Consider the following 24,943-nt stretch of genomic DNA (forward strand, 5'->3'; position numbering starts at 1 on the left):
CTCAGCCTGCTGAGTAATGGATGTAATGGCAACTTCCATCATATATAACACATTGTTATAGGGTCTAAAAGCTAGCACATTAGGAAACCAATCTTAATAATACACCACGTGCTGTTTATGAAAATTATATATATGCACACAGACACTTCACAGTCCCTTGAGCACTCCTGAATTCACCTAGAGCTTAGACACCACTTCCAATAGGGATCAATCATAAAAGCACTTCCAAAGGGGTTCATCATTCATTCATACCTATCGAGGACAGTATCACACTACCAGCCAGTATTTACTATGAACAGAGGATGGACTGGTGATGCAGCATGCTGTATTTTCTATAGTCTGGTCTGTAATCTATTCATTATGAACGCTGTTATGTAAAGAGTTTGGTCTCTACTGGTTTTAATTATCCCAATTTTAAACCCACTCCATCTGTTGACCTACACCAGATGAACGCGGCAGAGTCCGGAGAGCCACAAAACTCTAATTTCTATAAATACTAAGATTGTGTTTCTCTATTCTACCTTGTGCCTCCCTACACCATGCCGTGCCACGCCACCACATATCCGTGCCAGCCATACTGCTCTCGGTATTCTAGGTCACCACAGGGAACAGAAGAGGCCCGCTTTGCAATATTTATACTAGACCCCAGAAAGCTAGTTACACAACTGATATAGCTTTAGAGCTAAATTTGACAGATTTTCTAGAGGTGGTCAGATTCCTCTTTTTCATTCTGTGCTCACTGTGTCCTGGTAATAGACAGTAATAATAATTATGCAAATGCCGACTGCATTGTTTACTGAAGGGGAAGAAGATATTTCAGTGCCTTTGATTTCTCAGCTAGTATTACCTGTATGCAGCTACTTCAGTCAACTTCAAAGCCTCTGAGCCTATGAAGCACTTGTATTCAGACACTTACAAAACCCTGATGTACAATCAATAGATGTGTGTTGGAGTTAGGGCACAGCAGCAAATTGGTGTATTTTTTCTATTCTAGTAAAACATAATGGTACAATCCAATAGCCACATTTTTTGCCATTTTTCCTGAAAGTTCAATACAGCTATTTTTTTTGTTATTGAAGCTACTGGCTACCCTTATTACTCCTCCACGTTGCAAGAGATTTCGCTATATTAGCATTTGTGTTATAAGTAATGTTGATAGTGCTGAATACAGTGTAACAGCATGTTAAAAATAATAAACACTAATTAAACAATGTACAGTGCATACAGTATATAATCATTGATCTACAAGTACAATGACAGGCGGCTGGCCGGATGTAACCCTTTACAGTTTAAGGGCGGAAAGACTAAGACAGCATATTGTGAAGTACAATTTATTATTGAATAGACATTGTTATAATTAGAGGTGTGCGGTTCGATTTTACTCAGATTTACTCGGATATGTTCGGATCTCAAAAAAAAAACGGCTATCCGGCTGTCACGTGTTTTGGCTAGCTAATAAGAGAAATACGAACTAATCCGAACTTGCGATAATTTGGCTGTAAGAACCGAATAAAACCGAACCCGCACATCTCTAGTTATAATGCATTGCAAGAATTACTAACTTTTCTATATTGCCTATATATTACTTTGGCAAAAATAACTCACTATTACATAACAAGAATAGTAAATATAATGGCAACAATCTATATAATAATTGTGTAAGGTCTGTCCCATCTCCTCAATGTGCACACACTGTGGAAACCTGCGAGGACGATGGAACAGCCCTAGAAGAGGAGGACTGGCCTCTGGAAACAGTGTAAAGCTGGCCATACACTAGTGCGACCAGCATAAGATGCGATTTGGCATACGATTTCCCTTGAACTCCCCAGTAGCTCCCTGGCAGTCAGGCCTCATGATTTGGTGCTTTTTGACACACAATGTACATGCGATCTCACGTACGATCATTCGCCCCTATATGATGGGTACTGATACGATCGATCGTGTGTCTCACTAAAAACATGCGATCATAATAGATTTAAAAGGAGGAAAATGTCACTGAAATGACGCTGCTTGGTCGGATGTACGATGCATCGAATGCGCAAATACACGGCACGATCTGCATAGGATTACGACGGATAATATGGGCTGTACGTCTGATCATAAGATACAATATAAGAGCAGCGGGAGCGCACATCGGATCGTATTCATAACTAAATACTGCACGATTTGCACACAATGCATCGTAAAAGGCGTCTAAAATCGGGCAATCGGCATGAAATCGCGCTAGTGTATGGCCAGCTTAAGTATGGGAGCCGTTGGGGGGAGGGGCAGGCAAGACGAAGCTGGGACGGGACAGAGACGTGACAGAGTGGAGGTTGCTGGACACAGTGAAGGACAGGGCGAAGTGGGCGGTGTAGACTGAGGTGACCTGGTGAATGCCGGGTCGAATATTATATAGTAATATAAGAACATAACTGTAATATTGCAGACAGGGCGTGAAAGTGGTAATCTACTCATTTATGTATTATTTTGATGGTATAAATTAATATCATTCTGGACATACAGTATATATAAAATATCAGTGCATATAAAATATCTTACCCATGCAGACAGACATGAGGCATTTACTTTATTTGTCCTTTTTATTAAATACCTTAGCCTTCTGTTTTGGTGCCATTATAATTTATTTATAACTTAAGTTAATATAGAGCCTTGAGTAATATACTGGCACATTATAACTGATAATAATAGTATTACACATGTATATTCTGGAGGCTGATGCACAGCAAAACACAGAATCAAAATTCCATTTAAATGTGTGTTTGCTATTGTGTTTTATTACAGTGTTACTAAAGCTGGGCATACACATCCAGATACAATGCCTGTCAGACCGACAGACATTTTATCTGGCAGCCTGCCCGCCGCTGATGTCCGTAGCATACACTGTGGGATTTCTCACAGTGTATTAGCCCTGACATCTACGCTCCGCCCCCGGGGGAGGAGACATTTCCCTGTTGGAAGGAACACAGGAAATGTCTGTCTGTCGGCCGCGGCGGGGCATACACTGCCTGATGCGGCCGACAGTTTACCTCATAAATATCGCAACAGACGTGCATGCTGGACAATCCAGCATGCCCGAACGAGCAATATTTAACCCTCGATTGCCCACACACACGTTGCAATTATCGTGGCGATCCGCGTGTATGGCCAGCATTAGAGGGAACACAGCAGAGTTCTACCTTATTAACAGCACCCTGACTGCTGACCTTTCCAGGTGTATAGTTGCTCTGCTTCATCATACAGTACACATTACTAAGGTACTCCCATTGCTGAGAGTTCCAAATAAGTAATACATGACATTTCTTTTGAACCTTTTTGCCCATTGTATTCATAGCTGTGAGCCTGTGACCTTATTGACAGTGCTGTTTTTGCTAATAAAGAGAAAATGCATATGCTTCATTCCCTATAATGGATAATACAAGCTATTTATAATAAGCAGCGTATTTCTATCTGTTAAAGAGAAGTCTTATAAAGGGGAAGAGATCTGTGTGAGTCTTGGGAATTGACATGATGTGTTTTGGTGGCTTCAGGGTCTAAATGGAACAGGAAGTATATATTAGGGATGTGCGCCGGACCATTTTTGCCGGATTTGGATTTGGATTTGGTTCTAATTCGTCGTCCGGCTTTGGATTTGGATTTGGATTTGCCAAACTGCGGTGACTGGCTTTGGATTTGGATTTGGATTTGGATTTTTTTACAAAAATTGACAAAAAAAGCTAAAATCACATAAATTGGTCTTTTTTTTCATCCTAGAGTATTATTAACCTCAATAACATTAATTTCCAGTCAATTTAGACCATATCACAGCTTATAATATTGTTTTCAACATTATTGGCCAAAGGTTGCAGTGAGCTGACTGGTTACTAAGCGACAAAGCAGCGGCACAACGACACAGACACCACAGTATAAAGCACATTATGACACATTGCCACACAGCAGTGGCAGAAATGAAAAGTAGTGCACCCACCCAGTGGGGTACGGCCAGCAGAGTCACAGTACTTGTTTACAAAGTGGGCTACGGCCCTAGGAGTCACAGTGCACAATCTTATTAGCATTACACCGCACATAGGGCCTGATTCACATTACACCATAAAGTAGTGTCTCTTATTTATGTTACGACACACAGTAGTGCCCCTTTTACACAATGCCCACAGTAGTGACCCTTTTACACAATGCCCACAGTAGCGGTGTCCCTTACACAATGTCCCCCAGCAGTGGTGCCCCCTATGCAGTCCCCTTAGTAGTACGGTCCACTATGCAGTGCCCCCAGTTGAATGCTCCCCAGTAGTATGCCCCCCATTAGCAGGCCCCCCCAGTAGTATGTCCCCCATTAGCAGGCCCCCCCAGTAGTATGCCCCCCATTAGCATGCCACCCAGTAGTATGCCCCCCAGTAGTATGGCTCCCCCAGTAGTAGGCTGCCCCAGTAGCAGGCCCCCCCAGTAGTAGGCTGCTCCAGTAGTAGCCCCCCCTGTAGTATGGGCCCCCCCTGTAGTATGGCCCCCCCTGTAGTAGGCCCCCCCAGTAGTATGGCCCCCCCCAGTAGCAGGCCCCTCAGTAGTATGGCCCTCCCAGTAGCAGACCCCCCCAGTAGTATAGCCCCCCCCAGTAGCAGGCCCCTCTGTAGTATGGCCCCCCCAGTAGTATAGCCCTGCCCAGTAGCAGACCCCCCCAGTAGTGCAGACCCCCCCAGTAGTATAGCCCCCCCCCAGTAGCAGGCCCCTCTGTAGTATGGCCCCCCAATAGTGCAGATCCCCCCCAGTAGTATGGCCCCCCCAGTAGCAGACCCCCCCCCCAGTAGTATAGCCCCCCCCAGTAGCAGGCCCCTCTGTAGTATGGCCCCCCCAGTAGTATTGCCTCCCCCAGTAGCAGACCCCCCCCCAGTAGTGCAGACCCCCCCCCCAGTAGTATAGCCCCCCCAGTAGCAGGCCCCTCTGTAGTATGGCCCCCCCAGTAGTATAGCCCCCCCCCAGTAGCAGACCCCCCCAGTAGTGCAGACCCCCCCCCCCAGTAGCGCCCTCGGACCTTTGACAAGTAAAAAAAAAACAAAAAAAAACTTACCTGTATCCCCGCTCCCGCGCCGTCCGCTCTGTCACACGCTGAGGAGGGAGCCGGAAGACGGAGCTCATGTGTGAGCTCCAGCCGGCTCCCTCCGTGCAGCAGCCAATGAGAGTCTGTGTGACTCTCATTGGCTGCTGTAACAAACACACAGCTGCCGCTGGCGGCTGTGTGTCTGTGTCTGTGTAGGGCAGAGCGCTATCACTGCGCTCTGCCCTACACGCGAGGAGACCTGATGTCGGATTCTCTAGTGAGAATCCGACATCAGGCGGCCGCCGTTCGGCCCCGAACGGGGATCCGAGTCAGGCGGTGAACACCCGAACAGGGTTCGGGTGGACTCGGATCCCCAATGTTCGGAGCGGTTCGGATTCCACAGAATCCGAACCGCTCATCTCTAGTATATATTTTAAGCCACTTGAACCAAGATCTTTAAAATACCCAATTTCTCAAATGATGTGTCCCAAATGCATGAAATCTGACTGAGCAGAATCTCTATAGTCTGCAAATCTGACTGAGGGGAGGGGGACTTGGACTAATTGAGGTCTGGGAGCACTTTGTAAATGTTATTACATGAAACAAAAGAAGCCTAACGCAGTAACAACAGCACCTGGTGTCAGCGGGTAATTGTGTTATAAGGGGGACATGTTAGGCCATCATACTTTGTTAGAACTTGATTTACTCCCATATATACAGCTTTATCAGTCAGCTCCAGGGTCAGGTTACCCACATGGCCAGTTTGTTGGCTTTGTCTTGGGGAGATGGAATTACATTAACCTGAACATTTTCACTTTTGTCTGTCCAGTATCAGTCCTCCAAATCTCTATGACTGAAACTGTTTCTGACTGAGTGATACTCTAATGGAGACAAATTAGCATGATACGCTTGTTTCCTACTTGGACTATCTGGAAGGGGTAAACAACGCAGACTTTGTTCCCGCTAATGAAATCCATCCAGCTTGTATCTGGGACCTCCTTCCAGACTGATGGTCGGCAGATTAGAACATGTGGCCACATCTGGATTAGAAGTACCCTTTCCTTCTCAGCAAAGTTTAATAGGCAGGCAATAAAGAGAATGTGTGTATTCACACCACCACTGCCAAGTTTAACTTGTGTCTAGAATTGAAAGCATTCCTAATTGCTCTTTTCCTTTTAGACCTGTTCAGGCCGCAGAATGAATAGCAACACAAGGGAAATTAATCTGTGTTTCCTAAAGACATGACAAGTTGTAGTGACCGAGACAAGGCCTGGAATCACCTTCTTGTACACCTCTCTCAGGTATCGCCAGAACGAGGCCATCCTCCACCACTTCCAGTCTATAAGAAAGAAATATGTATGCTACAGTACCTCTAATTAAAATAGGCTTCACTTGTTTATACTGGGAGCTATAGAAAAGTAAATAAAGATCCCACTATACTTTTGGGACTGCGTTATGAAATGTCCTTATGATAATTTGAGTGTTGATACTATTTTGTAGAGTAGTAGTAATAATAATAATAATAATAATAATAATAATAATAGATGTAATCATGGGTGTAACTTGAAATTTGTGACCATCAAATCTTACACTCATGTTATATTAACCATTGGTTTTACATGCAAAATCCACATACTGTATGCTATCAGGCATCAATAAAACTTTAAAATAAAAAATAAAAAAAAAACTCTCAAGCAACTCTCTGAAATGTAATAGGTTGCCATTTTTTGGCAAGTTGTAACTGTCCAAAAATTGTGGGAACTCATCAGAAACTCATCAGATTTTCAAAATCCGAGGCTATTTCTTTAACCCTGCAGTCTTGTGTATAAAAACAAAAGCTAAAATACACACACAAAACCATAATAGCAAACAAAGCACCTATTAGCACCAACGTAGCATTTGCAAACAGCCAATCACAAGTGGTTCACTAGTGCTTCTTGAACAAGTGTCTGCATCTGACAAGTACATAATACAACAATCTCTGCCATTCTTATTCCTGCTCTACTTTTGTTGCCCATTGTTCGATCACACTCCGGTTGTGCTTGGCCTACAGTAGGTTAGAATGCTCCCTCCCTTGTATATATCTGATTTCTGGGTATGCTCAGATTGATTTCAAGATTCACTGCTGTAACAGGCATAACACTTTCTCTAACTCAACCCCTTACTTTCTGCTCTCCAACGATGTAAAGTGGACCCATCATGGGACTTTCAGAGGTGCTAAATTTGCAGCTGCAATACATTGTCAGGGAGCAGGCCAGAGCTGGCTAGATGAGGTACTGGACCTTGAGAACCATCTGTGCAATTAAGGGGTCTATTTGGGGGAGTCTGTTTGTAATTGAAGATGGGGTTTCCTACAAGTGGCGGTGGTGGAGTCTGCTTAATGTTAGGCTCTGTGCAAAGTAACTGGCAATGGTATAATGATGTCTACAGCCATTTTAAAAAAGACTCCATTACTGCTACCATGTCTTGAATCCTAGTTCACATTAATGTGGCTGCGTTAGAACCCATGCAGCAGACCTGGTCTTCTTCTGTGAAGGCCATATGATAGAGGTGCAAATGCAGCAGGATCCCTCTGTAATATGCCAGCCAGCATGACAAAAAGCCGCTTCATATAAGTAATAAAAGCAAAAGTCTTAGTTGCATACATTTGCAAATATAAGTGTGAGCCATTCTGCACTTACAAGGTGCTTCAAGTTCTGCTAATATAATGATCCTAAATCTTATGAAAGAGAGTACCAATATTGGGTCACACACAGTCAAGGTAAAAGTTACCAGTAGGCGTGCAGCCTTACAGACAGGTAATACATACTTTACCTAGATTTACCTGAGATAAGCCAAGATAAAGCAATTGCTTAGCTGGAAAATGGGCCCCAGGCTGATTTATGCTTTAAGGATTTACAGACATTTTGGGTTACGTAATAGGTTCAAAGATAAGGGAACCGACGTGATTTCGTTGAGTTTGAAGTTAAATTTAAAGTAGTAGTCAATTATAAGGCTGGTTTAGCCTTATAATAAATTATTATCATTTTATATCTAGCTGCGAAATCATGCCGGTTCCGTCATCACTGAAATCTTTTACATAACAGCCATTGTCTTGTTCCACAGGTTCAAGTCTCTAATTTCATGTCCAATGTTTATAGATCAACAGCAAAAGAAAAACCCCAACTATATCAATTTCAATGGTCTAGAATTATATAACTGAGCAAAATGACAGAAATGACACAAAATTCTCTGCATTTGAAATAAAACCCTTCTTAATTGCAAAATTCCTGAGCTATTGATTGGACTGAGATGCATTAGGGATCAGGGTCACCCTAACTGCTAATGGACAATGTTTAGTGAAAAAGCTTTAAAGGACATTTAATGTCATACACTTTCTCAGGGAATTTTTAAAGAATGCTTCTCATTGGCCAACCTATGAGTGAAAAGGACATCGTAGAGACAAATGAGGAAACAAATGGGATAGCAATTTTTCTCTAATCAAACCCTACATGAAATTGATTTTTAGGCAAAAGTTTACGCCATATAGATTTCTCAGCCCTGCCGACATTTAAAAGTCAGAGTGTATGAAGCCTGTATGCACAAAGCCTGACACGATGAAACTAGGAGACAATAGGAACAATTGTACTACACAATTGTCACTCCTAACACTTCTTATTGTAAGGTTACACTGAGACCACTTATTACATTATTACTGTCTTCAAACCTGACATAAAAAGAGAAACATGGATACAGAGATTTCTGTCAATGTTCACCCCAAAATCAGGACTTTTATGCTTATAATTGGCCTTAATACCTACAACAAGCTAAAGTGCAGAGCTTCTCATAGATCTGAATCCCATTGTTCATTACTTACAAAGAGACAGGATAGAAATTTATTTTTGTACCAGTTCTACATTCCACTGTGTAGATTGCTTAGGTATTGCATAGCTTTTTCTTAATCTATACTGTTTTGTATATAAAAGATAATAGTAATAATAATATATGTTTCTGTTCACATGTCCCACACTTATAATATATTGTTTAGAGGGGGTTGCTCACACTGTGATGTACATATGTGGGGCCACAGGGCCGGATTATAAGCAGGGCAGCAGGGGCGTTCGTCCTGTGCATACTGTGTGTGTATATATATATATATATATATATATATATATTATATAGATATACATACACCTCCATACACACACACACACACACACATATATATATATATATATATATATAAAAAAATGAGAAGAATTGGCACCCACCAGGTAGCTGACAAGAAAATTGGTTTTTAATTACCCATCTTGAGGGAGAAAGTGCATAGAGCCATAAAGTGCAATAGTCATAGTCTACGTTTCGGTCCTATGTAGGACCTTCTTCAGGACATCACAGCAGACATGTTTCAGCTGAAACATGTCTGCTGTGATGTCCTGAAGAAGGTCCTACATAGGACCGAAACGTAGACTATGACTATTGCACTTTATGGCTCTATGCACTTTCTCCCTCAAGATGGGTAATTAAAAACCAATTTTCTTGTCAGCTACCTGGTGAGTGCCAATTCTTCTCATTTTTTTATATTTCATGGGCTGTTTTGTCCTTAATTGAGCACCCCCAAGTTGATTCTGGTGCTGCAAGTGCGGACACTCTGTATGGTTATTATATATATATATATATATATATATATATATAGTGGATTTCCACCTAACTAAAGGTTCCACCTAACTAAAGATTATTTTGGGGCACTGTGTGATTTTTTTTTTTTGTTTTTAGTCAGGTTTACAAATATTGGGAAATCACTTGTAACATTTTTATATTTGATGTCATTGATGAGGGCCCCCACCAGTTTATTGCCCAGGGGCCCCCACAGACCTTAATCCGGCCCTGTGGGGCTAGCATTGGTTTAAAGTTTATGGGGGCCCCAGGGCAACTAAACTGTAGGGGCCCCTACAAATAATATGTCAAAATTATTTGCTGACAAGGTTATTACAAAATATATTGTGTATTGTGTTAAGTTTCCAATCACTCCCCACGCAGGTTGAATGGCTTGGTGTTAAGTTTGCAGTCCGGATGCACTGATGCTTGAAACAAAATGCTGTCCAGGCCCCATTGCTGCCCAGGAGCAAATGCAGTAATGTGGCCCTCTCCAAGTGTTAGATTTTTAAAGAACAAAGCAAAGAGAAAATAAAAAACTTTACATAATCACCCAGCAAAAGACACTATTTTGTGATGATTTCTTTGTCTATGTATTATGCACTGCATGTATTCAAATGAAAACATGAACATCTTTACCAGCTTTTCCCACACATGCACCCAGACAGCTTTTTTCCTCACTTGTCCCCTCTGCCCAGCAATTTTTCCTTTATTTGCTCCTCTGCCTTCAAGATTTTTTCTCATATGCCCCATCTGCCCTTCAGATTTTCCTGATATTCCCCTGTGCTCACCATCTTTTTCCTCACATGGCCATCAGCCCATCGCTTTTCTTTTAACTTGTCACCCCTTCTAACCATTTTTTTGTTCACAGGCCACTCCTACTCACCAGCTTTTCCCTCACAGGCCACTCCTACTCACCAGCTTTTCCCTCACATGCCTCCCATCTTTTCCTCAAATACCCCTCTGCCCACCAATACTTCATTACATGCACATCTTCTCACCAGCTTTTCTCTCATATAGCCATACTTGCCTACCAGTATTTTAGTTCAGCATTATCAGAGATATCTGCAGCAGTCCCCATAGCTTTCATGCAAAAATGGCCAATTTACCATGCTCTGAAATTCTAATCTTTAGATGGTGTAAGCCATAGTAGCCTATAGGCTACATTTTAATACATTGTTTTTCACAGAGGGGGATCATGTACATGAGCAGCCCAATAGCTACACATGCGTAGGCAGCAAACCAGGTCCAAGTTCAGCAGTAAAGTGATAACACCTGGATGTACTCTTATCAGAGCCACAGTCCCAGCAATACATTTTTAGTTTTTGGTAACAAAAACAATTTCTTATTAAAGTAAAATTTGGCTATTAGATATGAAAGGTAATGCAAACATTCATAAAGAGGTCCTTATTTCATGTATCATCAGTGAAAACCCACAGATTTACGGGTTTTCCGCAAAAAAATTATACATTTATAAATTATTAAACAGAAGTGATTTTTTAAAAGTAGTATGTCATTGTTTTGTACAATGACAATAAAGTATTTATCTTATCTATCTATTTATCATATCATTGATTTGTACAATGCCAATAAAGTATTTATCTTATCTATCATATCTATTTATTTGATGCATTTTATACTGTAGCATTTGAGAATCATACTTATGGGGGAGTTCCAGTTGCCTGGAAATTCCCCCCTTTCCCTCTCCAATGCAAAGATCAAATTGACCTCACCAGTAGTCGCTCCAGTAACATCCTGAACCTGCCAGTGAAAGGCAAGAGCCATTCAGCTAATTACTGCTGTGCAGCTCCTTATCTCTGCTGTGAGGGTCTCCCTTTCAAAGTAGGGACCTTGCTTCCCTTCTCCACACCACACACTACCTATTACCATAAAAACTGATCACTACTTTGAGTTTAAGTCCTGGGGAATAACAAATACTTGTGAACACGTAGCATGAAGGTCTTGTCAAGATTCTGGTCATTGATCAAGTGCAAGAGATAAAAACTAATTCCCCTCCCTTACTTAGAAACCAGCACCCAAAGGTGATTGCTAGAGATCTCAGGTATATGTGAGTGCCAGGACCCTACTAAATAGAACAGATGGATCGGAGTACTATGGGAGGGACCATCACCAGATTACTATTATTGAGAAGGGAGAACATTTAAGGTCTTCAGTAGAGTGAAACCCTTTTAAAAAGATTTTTATAACATTCACTATCTCTTTCTAGCACATCGTTTGAACAGGATTTGGGGTTGACATTAACATATATGCACCTGCAGCTGGCAGGTCAGGGGGAACAGAACAAGGGCCCTGGTGGGGGCACACAGTGTATATCTGGGCATGTGTGTTATAAATGTCCTGCACTGTTGCAGTATAGATACCTGGGTGCCCATTTATCATTGTATATTTGTGGATTTATCCCCAAAAACACCCATTTTAGGGGTTAACCGCAAATATTATTAAGTTTCCCTTCATTACCACTGGCATCCACATCGACCAGGGGTTTCTATGCGTTTCTACCTTTGCAATCCATCTTGCAGTGGTAGAAATTCTAAAAAGCAAAGTAGATATTTGCTTAATGTTATACCTGGCTGCTTATCCAGAATAACGCTACACTTACCTGCTCCAATACAGATGGAAAGTTCTTCATTGACGCATTTAGGTAATTGATTAGCATCATTTAGAAATCACTGCCACATCATCTTCACTGAATTAAATGACTAGGAAACTGGGGACTTGCAAAACACTATAATACATTGCTAACATGTTTTCTGTAATATCTCTGTAGTACCAGATGTTTGTAAAAATAGAATCCATACAACCCACGGTGAGCAACACACTGCAACCCATTTCTGGTTAATGCAAGAAATCAGGTACCTCAGCTGAGGTATATTTCGGTATTTTACTGAAACATTTGATCTAAGCAACAAGGGGAACAATGGCAGAGAATGCTACCTGTAACTTATTGGGACTAACACTGGGCCTGATTCAGAGCCGGACGCTATTTGCGCTCGCTCGTTCAGAAGAAGGGGCCCGATATTTAAATAGTGCGCTCGCTCTTTGCGGTCTGTTGACGCCTCTATGTCTGAGCGAGCGAACGAAATATGCGCTCGCTATTTTGTAAAGACGCCCCCTGGCCGTTTGCATCATACGTCATCTCCGCTATTTATTAGATTAATCGAGTACATCAAAAGGCATCTGAATTGCTCGCAGTGCTTGTGGTTTCCTACCACAATCATGTGAACAGTTCAGGCTAAGAGACAACCAAGTGACGTGGCCGATGACGCTGCTTTGTTAATTATGCACACCCTTAAAACGCCCGTTTTGACCGTTTGGCACGCCTGCGTTCGGATCTCCACTCCCCGTTTTCAAGCACCTTCCCCTGTTACCACCCACAAGCGCCTCATCCTGTCACTCAAATTAGCAGGCACTCGCTATTTTGTGAACGCACTGACTGGTTGGCGCATGCACATTACGACCCATACGCATGCGCAGATGTACGAACATTGCTCAGAGCGAACGAGCGGCCGCTTACGAGCAGCTCTGAATCAAGGCCCACTGTATTTCATTTAATGAAAGGAATTTATTTTCACCAATGCTCAGCAAAATAGCTCTAAACCACCTGCAAAGGGTTAAATATAGATAGTCACATCTATAACTTTATAAATGGCATCAGGAAGAAAAAAATATTCAAAAGTTAAGTCATCAGGTGACGTTCAGATTGAGTTATCGCTTCGTTGTATCTCTTGTCAATGACCTAAGCATACATCACAGGAGCACATTTATAACTGTTTCCCATCCTTCATAATGAATGGAGGAGAACTGTACAAAGTGACCATCTCATCCCTCACTAGGAAATTAATGACTGGGATGGAGAAGGGAAGCAGTGAATGTCACCGCTGCCTTTGTGAAGCTTTAGTTACTTGTTGCGATGCATCCGGACTAACGTTACTTGGGAACTACTCCCATTGTATTATAACTAGATTCAGCGTCGGTTTCATAGCCAGTAGACAAACCACTAAAAGGTCTCCTGACTGCACAACACACACAGACAGAACTGGCTTTAGGCAAATTTATGACGCCCAATTATTTATCATATTACAGATTTTTTTTATTTCTGATGTGAAGAGTGTTGGATAACAGTAATTAAGGTTTAGTTGGTGAGTTTTATAGACAAAAACATCATTGTTCTGTTTCATCCTGTGTTATTTGCAGCACGTCTTAGCCTGCCGGGCTATATATAAATAAAAGATCTCTGTCTGTCGTAAGATGTACTGCCATAACATCTAGTGGAGAAAAAGGAAACAAATTCAGACAATGTAACTTTTAGTAACAGTGACTGCATGTTAAGCTGAGAGCCTAATCATCTCTGCGACCTTGATTGGTGAACTACAAATGCCCGCTCTGAAAAACAACAGAGACCTTTCCTTGCCCAGGGCCTCCTCTTGATTGTATCTCTTCCTTTAGGTTACTGTAACTGCTCTTTTCTAGGGGTAAAGGAATAAATAAAAAATAAAAAACTGTACACAGAGTAGAAACACTTTACTGAACACTGCAGGCCCCCTCCAAGGCTTGTTACTACCATAAATCTATTAATAACAGACAACATGTTCATTAAACGATGCACTTTCCAGCTCCAGGATAGACTTCACTTTTCTGTCCTGATCATTATAACTGTCCCTGGAGGGCTACCATAACCGCAGTGTCTTCACAACACAGACAAGGCTATCTGTTCCCATATGCAACATCCACTGGGCTACTCCCAAGAGTGAGGAAGACCTACTAACCCGTGAGTTTATAAGGTACAAAAGCTAGTTATCAAATTCTTTCCTCTAGGATAAAAGCAGCCCTATTCAAAGTTCTCATTCAGGTCTTTGAAGATAAAAGAATTTCCCCAGCTGCCACAAATTGCAGGAAGTCTTCTTTATTGTATTACAATTATCCCTGTTTTTCAAAGTGAACAAACCGTACGTAATCTTGTTAAATAATTTTCATCCGTCTGGGTTTTCTCCCTCCCCTTTTCTTAGTCTGAAGCTGATTTGTGGGCACCCAGTTTTGTATTTCGGCTAAGAAAATGGTCTTCCCGATATTCTGTCACCTTCAAAAATGTTAGCAGCACGCTAGGAGTTAAAAGATCATAATGCTTCCTTCAGGAATAACCATTACATTCATACTGAGACAATTTGCATTTTTTGTAAATGGTTATGACAGAAAAATAAACACAAAGAATGGCAGATCATGATATGATAAGTGTTTTACTGGATCATTTTGTAGCATACATGTAATAAATAGGAGACCACAACAAATCTGTTTAGAAAGATGTAAATATGGGACTAACGTACAGGATTTTGCCGTATTTTATATTACTGCTTAATAATACATTCCAGCAGAACTGTGAAGGTCCCATGCTAGGAATTTATCGGATTTGGTGGAGCTTACCATCTCCAGTGTTGCAAAACTTCTAGGGGTCTGTTTACGAAGTAGTGACATGCCCTGTTTAACTGTTTAACTCCGCCCCCTTTCTTCTAGACCAGCATCCTTTGCAACAGGTTTTACATGACCTGCTAGTTGACGCTGGCGCATTCACAGACACCACCTCAGTACCATACAAAAAAACTAATTGAAGATAATGGCGCTTAGGGAAAAACAAAAAATGCAGATTTATACTTCCCTTTTATGTATAATATCCTGAGTCCTTGTTCTCATATAATGGGCACGAATCTAAGGAAAACATAAAAGAAGGGAGAAAAACAACATCCGATTGTGTAATACAGTTTAAAATCAATGTTACACAATATTCAATATTAATGCAATTGATATGACCAAACAATTCTCTGATAGTCCGTAATTATTGGGGTTACCCCTTATACATCCCACTCACAGCTGTATGCTGGTACAAGGCATATCAGTAATGTCAAATCCGTGAAATAATGATTGGGGTTGCCCCCCACACAGAACACTCCCTTCCTGAGATACGTACCCATTATATGAGAACAAGGACTCAGGATATTATCATACTTGCCTACTTTTGAAAAAGCATTTCAAGGAGATTGTGAAAGCAGCACCTATGAGAGTGGCGGTAAAGTGGGCCTGTACTGCTACATCTGAGGGGTGTGTCATAAAATTGATTTACAGCCACATGTAAATGAGCCCTAAAGCATTTAGTAAGACCTACTTGTTGATGAAAACAAACTGATACTTCGCAGAAAATACATGTAACCATAGGGATCATTGTGCCTTATAACCAATGCAGGGAAATTATACTAATGATCCCATTTGAATGTATATATCTCTGTTTTTTCTTTTATATAACAGTGTCATAATGGGTTAAGGTGAAAATGAGGGAGATTGGCAGACTCTTCAGGGAGACAGGGAGATTGCTGCTATTTCAGGGAGTCTCCCTGACAATGAGGGAGAGTTGGCAAGTATGGATATTATACATTAAATGGAAGTATTATTCTGCATCTTTGTTTTTTCCTAAGCGCCATTATCTTCAATGAGTTGTTTTTGTATAGTATTCTGGTTTCTGTGTTTTGGTGTAACTCTTTTATATTGTGGATATAGGCTGCATTGGATAGTGCACTGGACAGTACATATTGTTGTTTCTTACCACCTCAGTACTGACTCCTCTGTAGATCAGAGAACCACAGGAGAAGACAGGATTACCGGAAGCCTCTTCACCAGCGCCCCAAAGTATACATGAATGACAACATAAAACAGCTATTCAGTTCGAGGCAACATATAGAGAAACATAACACACCGGATCTAGTAATGTACCCCTATTCCCCAATATTGATAATTACGATAGATCTATGTACACACAGGATTGCCTATTTATTATCCGTTACAATTTCTGTTATCGTCGCTATTCACAATGATGACAGATGAATTAATGGAACAATTTATCAACAATCACTTTCCGGAAGAGCGTCTCTGATAAGAGACTGTCCCAGTGAAATTCTATATTAAAGTGATTGGTATCACTATAACTTTACTTACAGGTTAATTCCCAGCTACACTGGCTGTGTATGCCCAGACCATAATCAGAGCCGGAAAGCAGGGGAGAAATGTGCAGGAAGGGGGGGGAATCAGAATATCATCTTCTAATAGTCATTACCAATAGAGAAAATGATGTTATTTCCAATAGGCAACCATTTTAGTACTGAAACTCAGTATTGGTAAAAAGTCCTTAGGGGCCTAGTTACCATTTTTGCCCATTAAAAGTTACCTGTTTTCATTGAAAATAGAGGTGATAACTGGTGATTTAACAGGGCAATTATACTCACGCGGCGACAGCACATCTGTTAGGAGGCTTTCTGGCAATGACTCTGTGTCGAAGCTGGATAATTGGCTGAGACAGAATCAGTTTTAAAATTAGATCGGAGCGACGCCATCTTGCGAATGGCGACAAGACTCCATCTTAGAAATAGGTCACACAGCGCCTTTTGTCAAAACCACATAGTACACAAAGCACAACGCAAAATTGCTAATAAGTAGCACGGCCAGCTTTTTAACAATCTTCCCTAAACACATACAGACGGTGTCTGACATACATAAAAATTACTATCCAACACATTAAAATCACCACAGACTTAAATATGAACAGCACTAAAAAGTAGCAAATTAGTGGTGTTTTCCCTGCATTCACATTAACACATACAGGCTTTGTTAAACAGTGCACAATGCAAAATAGCTATTTAGTAGCACGTTCAGCTTTTTAACGATCCCTACACAACCAATATCGACTTAAGCTGGCCACACATCTAAAGATTATCTGTCCAACCAGCCAACTTGTTGATTGGTTGGAATGAAAATGTGGTAAGGATGAAAGCAAATGACAATCAGCAATTTGCTCCCAAACGCCAGAAAATGGACAAAAACTGGTGTTTGAACAAATTGTTTAGATCAAACATTTAACAAACTTTTCTGATGACCATTTTCATCTGTTTTATGGCATTTAGGAGCAAATTGCTCATTATCATTTACTCCCATCCGTTACCAGATTTTCATTCCAACCAATTAACAAGTTGGCTGGTTGGATGTAAGTTGGTCTAGTGTGTGGCCAGCTTTAGTCCCATACACTCAGAGATAGCTTTCCAGCATAGTGTTGCTCGCTAAGTACCCCACAGACCCCCAGACGCATAACGCTATTTAGTGTTGTTCTCCCTTGCATACATACACTTAAAGCAATAGTTCTGTAGCGCAAAAGGGTTATTCAATTCAATCACAATGCCAGCATGTAAAGAAATGACTGTTTTCTGCAACTAAGGTTTAGTACATGATAAGCAAACCGTATCTGGTGTTGTACTGATCTACTCTGTCTCAACAGCTTTCCGGTGTCATCGGGGAGAAGATCGCAACATGCATTCTCAACTTATGGACTGTAGAGAGTTAAAACACTAAAATGCACTTTGTAATATTAACAGCTTAGATTTGCATGCGGTGGGAAAAAGGAGACAAAAGGCTGTCGGAGGCTGATCTGTGTCCAATTGAATCAACCTGTTAAATATCCTGTAACAGATGCACGCATACTGGGAACCAATGGAACCATGCCACACTCTTCTATTGTGTTGCTTATCCCCGTAAGAGTATAAATGTGCATACCGACTCCAATCTATAGTCTTCATGCTGATGCTGTTGATGGAGGTTTCTTATGGATGCCGGTAACTGGTCCCAGTGCGCGTGCATATGTATAACTGTACCTTGGATCTGTATTATTTCTTTGCGCTAAATTGTCTTTAGATCACAGCGTGTAACTGACTGTTTTTAAGTTGAATATTACACTTTGTGCGTTTGAAACACATTTCAATGTCTGAAGGTTTTTATTTTACTGTATGACTGCATACGCAAATAGCGTCATCTTAGAAGGTATAAGCAGGAGCGTATAAAGGTTTAGAAGGTATAGGCAGGATTGTTCAGAGGTTTAAAGTTAGTATCATTACTCTGCCTCATTGATACTCCTGCAGCCTCTGGCTATTTGCAGCGGCAAAAGAAGTGGGTTCTGCACAGTTGTCTTTGTAGTAATCATTCATGGCTATTGGAACACACAGTCTAGTCTGCCGGGGAGGAACCAGAAGACCCCTCTCTGGTGATACTGTAGCCCATGGGTTAATTATTATTATTATCCTTTATTTATATGGTGCCACAAGTGTTCTGCAGTGCCTTACAAAGTACATAAACAAATATGTGAAGAAACCAGTGACTTACAGTACAATACAATGCAGGAGAAGGACATGGTTTATATAAATTGCTGCATTAGCAATCATAACACTCAAAATAAGCAGCAGGGTGTAAGCAACCAAGTGTTAGGTGCCCTTTTGGGGGGGTAAGGTGTATATGAAAGATGAAAGTATAAGGGGGAAATGGGCCCTGCTCGTGAGAGCTTACATTCTAATGGGGAGGGGCAGACATACAGGGGTGATACAGATGGGGTAGAAAGGGAGGAAGGATCATATAGCAGCAGGTTAGGATGACAGCTGGAAGGTTATGATAAGGTAGTTGGTCTTGAGAGCCCATTTGAAGATTTCTAGAGTGGTGGGGAGTCTGATAGGCAGAGGGAGAGAGTTCCAGAGGTAGGGAGCAGCACGGGCAAAAGCTTGGAGGGGAGTGGGAGGAAGTAATCCGATGGCAAGAGAGGCGGCGTGAACTTGTTGAGCATTTGTTAAGTGGGTGACTGGGAGTGTGAAGGGAGATGAGGTCAGAGATGTAAATGGGAGAGTATTTGGTGAGGGCTTTGTAAGTGAGTGTAAGAACCTTGATTTGGGTTTTGAAAGGGAAGGGGAGCCCCAGTGTAGGACTTGTAGGAGAAGGGAGGTAGATGTAGAACGTTTGGAGAGGAAGATGAGCCGAGCAGCAGCATTGAAGACAGACTGGTGGGAGTCAGGGATAGTATTAGATTACAGTAGTCCAATCTGGAGATGACCGGTGAGTGGATGAGAGTTTTAGCAGCATCCTGGGTGAGAAAGGGTCTGGTCCTGGAAATATTTTTGAGATGGAATTGGCAGCACTGTGAGAGGTGCTGAATCTGTGGTTTGAAGGAGAGGATAACTCCAAGACAGCGTACTTTGGGGTTAGAGGAGATAGTTGTGCCATCAATTGGAATGAAATTGTGGGAAGTGGGGTTACACGGGAGGTTGAGAAGATGATCAGTAGTTTATGGCATCTGCAGATGATATTAGCTATCCTGAGCAAGTGGAGAAATGCTAACTTTTTCAGGGCTTGATACCTTGGCGCAGAGTGTGGTCTCCATTGGGAATTATGGGATTGTGATATTCTGCACTATTTTGCCTAACGCAAGAGATAGCTCTTAGTTGGAATTAAGCTTTTAGAAGCAATCACATTCGTTCATCACTTACATTATGCATTGATCCTCAGCAACCATTAGGATATGATTCATCTGAAAGCTACTCTAACCCTACCATATAACAACATGGAAGACATGATTAATAACCGATGAAACTGCAGTTCCATGCTCAATAGTCCTTTGTGACTCTGCAAACTGCACAATATATTATTGTCTGCAACTATATAAGTAAGAAAAGACTAAGGGCCTGATTCAGAGCCGGTCGCTATTTGCGCTCGCTCGTCCAGAAAATAGGGGTGGCTATTCAAATGAACCGTTCGCTGTTTGCGGTCTGTTCACGCCTCTAGGTCTGAACGAGCGAACAAAACTTGCGTTCGTTTTTTGGGAAACTACGACCCCTGGCCGCTCGCATCCTACGTCATGTTCGCTATTTATTAGATTAATCGAGTACATCGAACAGGGTATGAGCTGCTCGCTATTCTTGTGGTTGGTTTTTGCTACCACAATTTTGCGAGCAGTTCTGGCTCTAAAATAACCCAGTGATGTGGTCAATGACGCTGCTGTTTTAAATATGCACACCCATAAAACGCCCGTTTTGACCTTTAAGCACGCCTGCGATCGGATCTCCACTCCCCATTTTCAAGCACCTTCCCCTGTTACCACCCACATACGCCTCATTCTGTCACTCAAAATAGCAGGCATTCGCTATTTTGCGAGCACACGATTTTCGGCCGCACTGAGTGGTTCGCGCATGCGTATTACGATCCGTATGCATGCGCAGTTGGGCAAACATCGCTCGGAGCGAACGAGCAGCCACTTGCGTCCGGCTCTGAATCAGGGCCTAAGACTGCTTCAGCGCGATGAAAGTTGATGTTATTTGATGGAGACAAAATTACTTTACTGGAGAATAATAAAATATTAGATGCTAGGAATATTTGTACTATTATCATTAACATATTCAATACCGGACCCATGCTCTCTCGTCATAAAAACACCCAAAGTCTCTGATAATGTAGCTAACATGTCTGTCTTTTGTAGACTTTCACATTCCTCTCTACCATTTTTCACTAAGAAATGGTTAGTCTATTGTAGATTTTATTATTATTATTATTATTATTATTATTATTATTATTATTTAAAAGCAACAACAAGTTTTGTAAATTTTGTAGTACCTGCTGTTTTTTTCCAGGAAGTTCCCACAGTGGCAGATTGTAATCTGACTGTTGTGGTCTTTCAGTGCAGAAAGTCATCGTCACAGCAAATGTATACACTGTATCAAATATATCAAGTTTTTCAAGGTTGGTAACTTAATATACAGCATTTCCACATTATATTGCTAGCTCTTTAATTTATTGCAAATCATAGTTAAGTATAGTGGACATTGCAGGAATAATGGGCCTGATTCAGAGCCGGACGCTCTGACCAGAGCGCTCGCTCTGAATCAGGGCCCTCCTACCTAAAAATCAGAGCCAAAAGCACTCCCACTGACATCACTAGTGATGTCAGTGGGGCCGGCTCCAGAAGGAAGGCGCCCCCTTTGGCGTGAGACCCATAGCGACAGCTTAGCTGTCGCTATCCGGGTCTCGCGCATGCGCACGACGGAGCTCCCTCCGTCATGCGCATGCGCATTAGGGCACCATCGACTGAATTAGGCCCTCTGTTACCAAACTAGGAAACTCCCCCATAAATTTGGTGGTCACTCCACTTTTGGAATATTTAAAGGGGCACATTTACAATATTTAGCTTTTTGCCCTGGTTAATATCATTTGTCATTGCTGCATTAAGAAATGTAAAAAATTTAGATTTGCCAAGTTTCTCTTGGGCCTGATTCAGAGGCGTTCGCAAAAAGTGAGCGCTCGCTCTGAATCAGGGCAGGCGCTGTTTTTTTTAGGAGCGGCCTCCTGGCCGCTCGCATAGCTGTGGGTAACCACCCACAGCTATAGTGAGCGGCCATGATGATGGTCGCGATAGTCAAGACCATCGCGACCATCGGGCTTGTGACGAGACCCTTGTGGTAGGGTCTCGTGGCCTCAAGCCCCAGAGAGCTTCTGGCTCAAATAGAGCCGGAAGCTCTCCCACTGACATCACTGGTGATGTCAGTGGGGCCACCCACAAACGGCAGGCGTTCGCATGGGAACGCCACCGTTTGTGAAGCCACCCCCCCGCCACGCCTACAAAATGGGGTGAGCTGTCGATCAACATCGACAGCCGCCCCTTTTGTAGTGAGTCCCGGAGCGAGTGCTTTTTGCGCTCGCTCTGGGGCTCGCACACGCCGCGCGTGCACACTGGGCCACCATCGACCCGGTTGTGAGCGCTCAGCGCTTGCAACCGGGTCTGAATCAGGCCCTGACTCCAATAAGAGTCCATCGAGGCAAAGAGTTAGAAGCAAAGTGATAGCAATCACTAATACGTTACTTCCAGACATAGGAGACGGAATGGGGGGGGGGTGTGGCTCGTCCCCCCCAATTGAGAGGCGCTGGGTTGCATTGGCCGTGGGCACTCAGGGGCTGTGCATTATAGCAATAGCCTACACAGCCCCTGCACTGCATGGAGGAGGAGGTGTAATGTGCGGTCTTTAAGTTAAAAGACCGCACATTACACCTCTTCCTCCGTGCAGTGCAGGCCAACTATGATCGTCCGTGCATGCAGGCCAACTTGCACGGTATCGTCAACTTTGCCTGTTCAGAGATGTGGCAGAATGACTTCATTGAAAGATATCTTTTGGACCGTACACACGGTCAGATCAGACAACGATCAGATATCGTTGTCTGATTGTCCTACATGTGCTGGATGATCTTTATCGAACATTCAGCACATGCACCATTCCCCCAAATACTAAAACTACCCTCGATCAACCTCGAAGGTCCCTATAGTAACCAGGCTAACCAGGTTGGCCTGCATGCACGGGCGATGGTCGATATCAATATTGACCATCCGTGCCCGCACATCGTTTGGTCGTTTGAGGGGGCAAAAAAGGACGATTTAAACGATCAAACTAAAAAACGATATCGTTATCATTTATATCGTCCTTTAAATCTGACCGTGTGCATGCACCATTTGAAAGATATCTTTCAAAGATATCTTTGAATGATATCTTTCAAGTCGTTGGTGGTACAGATCGTACCGTGTGTATGCAGCTTAAGACAGGATGGTATACTGACATTCTTTTTACATCCAGTCTTCTTTTAAATGATAGTCATGCATACTTTTCAATGTACTGTGCTTTTTGGTTATCTGACAATATAATCCCTAAATTTAGCAAATAAATTGTTCCATTGCACATTAATAATCTGGCATTGTCAAAGTTGTGAATAAATTGAAGTAATGTATATGAAATACGTACCTGTTTAACAGCCTGAAAGATTTCATTTTGCAAATGCATATTCTGCTCAGATTTTAGGATTAATGATGGCTAATGTGCCTTAGGTAGGTGCGGCCTCAACAGCAAGCATCCCACCACCAGCCTTTCCATGCCATATGGGCATAAGCAGCTGTTTCAATTACTTTCTGTGCCCAGATGTGTCAGACGAGACACCAGCATGCTCTGCGGGGTGTGTGCAGCCGCTCGGCAGATAATTACTTCAGCGGCGTGTCAGAGCATGGTGCTGTGTGCTAGAGAGAGGTTTTTTTCCCCCTTTTTTTATAAGAGACACAGGAAAACCAGCTGTCACTGGGCCTCTCGCTGACGTGAGGTTGATAATCAGAGACTATATTACTTCATACATGGCATATTGAATGTATGTGAAATAGGAAAACTGAATTCAGAGAAGAGAAAGAGACAGCAGCCACATTGCCCATTGCTGAATGTCTCTACTAACAACTCCCAGTCTGCACATCAGCGAGCATCACTGCTGTTTCTACACAGAATCTATATTTTTGTTGTTGATGCTTAGGTTTGCAGCAGGTAGACTAATTCCAAATTGTATTTAGACTGCATAAAAACATACAAAAAAGCATGGTCTCCCTTATCAGGACCCAAAACAGGAGTCATCAGTACATCTAGCGTCAGAGGCGTCACTAGGGTTGGTGTCACCCGGTGCTGTAATGCAAGGTGACACCCACCCCCACAAATAAAAAAAATTCAGGACCAAGGTGCGCAGCTCCGCAAACTCTTCTCCCTTACCAGTTCAGCAGTCACACTGTGCTCCTCCCAGAATGCCAGGTGCACCCGGTGGGCGTGATGATGCCATGCCCGATATTCTGGGTAGCAATGCTTAAAGTGGTCCTAGAGACGTGGTGGAACGACCACCCTTCCTCTACAATTTATCAATAAAAGGACAGCGTGCGCCTAAGGCGTGTGGCACAAAAAAAGGGGCACGGTCATACAATACTATCAAAAATTCAAATTACACCACACAGTAGCACAATCTTATCTACATTACACCGCAGATAGTGCCCCTGATCACATTACACCATAAAGTAGTGTCCCTTATTTATGTTCTGACACACAGTAGTGCCCATTTTACACAATGCCCACAGTAGTGCCCCTTATACACAATGCCCACAGTAGTGCCCCTTATACAATGCCCACAGTAGTAGTGCCCCTTATTCAATGCCACCTGTAGTAGTGCCCCTTATGCAATGTCTCCAGTAGTAGTTCCCCCTTATGCAATGCCCCCTGTAGCTGTGCCCATTATGCAGTTCCCCCTTTAGTAATGCCCCTTTATGCAATGCCCCCTGTATTATAGCCCTTTATGCAATGCCTCCTGTATTAAAGCCCCTTACGCTGTGCCCCTTATGCAGTGCTCCCAGTAGTGCTCCTTATACAATACCCCCAAGAGCTCCTCTTATGCAGTGCCCCCAGTAGTGCCTCCAGACAGTAGTGCCCTTATACTGTACCCCCAGTAGAGCTCTTATGCAGTGCCCCTTTTACAATACCCTCTCACGGGCTCCCCTTATGCAGTGTCCCCTGTAGTGCCCTTATACAGTACCCCCAGTAGTGCTCTTATGCAATGCCACCAGTAGTGCCCCTTATA

Source organism: Taudactylus pleione, unplaced genomic scaffold (assembly GCF_031769625.1).
Source record: "Taudactylus pleione unplaced genomic scaffold, aTauple2 ptg000556l, whole genome shotgun sequence".
Lineage (NCBI taxonomy): Eukaryota > Metazoa > Chordata > Amphibia > Anura > Myobatrachidae > Taudactylus > Taudactylus pleione.